Source organism: Sinocyclocheilus grahami, unplaced genomic scaffold (genome assembly GCF_001515645.1).
Source record: "Sinocyclocheilus grahami isolate Dianchi unplaced genomic scaffold, SAMN03320097.WGS_v1.1 scaffold140.1, whole genome shotgun sequence".
Lineage (NCBI taxonomy): Eukaryota > Metazoa > Chordata > Actinopteri > Cypriniformes > Cyprinidae > Sinocyclocheilus > Sinocyclocheilus grahami.
The window spans coordinates 61820-62476 of NW_015505319.1; the positions used below are offsets into that span (position 1 = coordinate 61820).

At 39.7% G+C, this 657-nt stretch overlaps 1 protein-coding gene across 2 annotated transcripts in view; it reads left to right on the forward strand.

Moving 5' to 3' along the window:
* Positions 1-657, forward strand: part of zfand6 (zinc finger, AN1-type domain 6) — a 22242-nt gene that overhangs the window by 15337 nt on the left and 6248 nt on the right. The gene's annotated exons all lie outside the window — the stretch shown is intronic.

Genomic DNA, 657 nt, shown 5'->3' on the forward strand with positions numbered 1-657 from the left:
AACAACCAATTTGCATTTCAATCTAAATTCGAGGTAATAATAAAACGGAGTCAGGTTAGAATTTAATTTAAATTCAATTACCTGGCACACCGAAAAGACCGAGCACGCAAGAAACCTTCAGCCATCATTGGATACCTTCGTTTGGCCAACTGGGTGGACCTTACAAAGGGGTGACCGACCTCCGTGATCTCCAACCCAGGCGAGTGACGTCTTTTCAGAGCAATACGGATTTGCACCGAACGAGAGGTTTGATCATCTCCATCTCTTTCTCCTGCTGCTGTGGTAAGTCAATTCTTATTGGCTTTTTAGAAGTGTTGAGGGAAAGACAGACACATCCCATATAGACACATTTTTAGAAGGAGTCGGAATACTCATTGTTAGACCGTATCCGTTAGGTTGAGAATTCGACTAAACCACTTGGCTTGTCAGGGACATGATAGCAGCAGCATAGAAGAGGAATGACATCCTTGTTCTGAAATGTAAATACCTCCTTGTTTGCCTAAGCAACAAGAGATGAATCTTAAAAATATATCCATCATCCAAATTATAATCTGGTACTCAACAGAAAGTCATAAATTAGAACCTAAAGTTTTAATCGGCAAGCTGCATTCTTTGTTTTATTTGCTTCATTGCAACAAATGAGCAACATTTTAATGA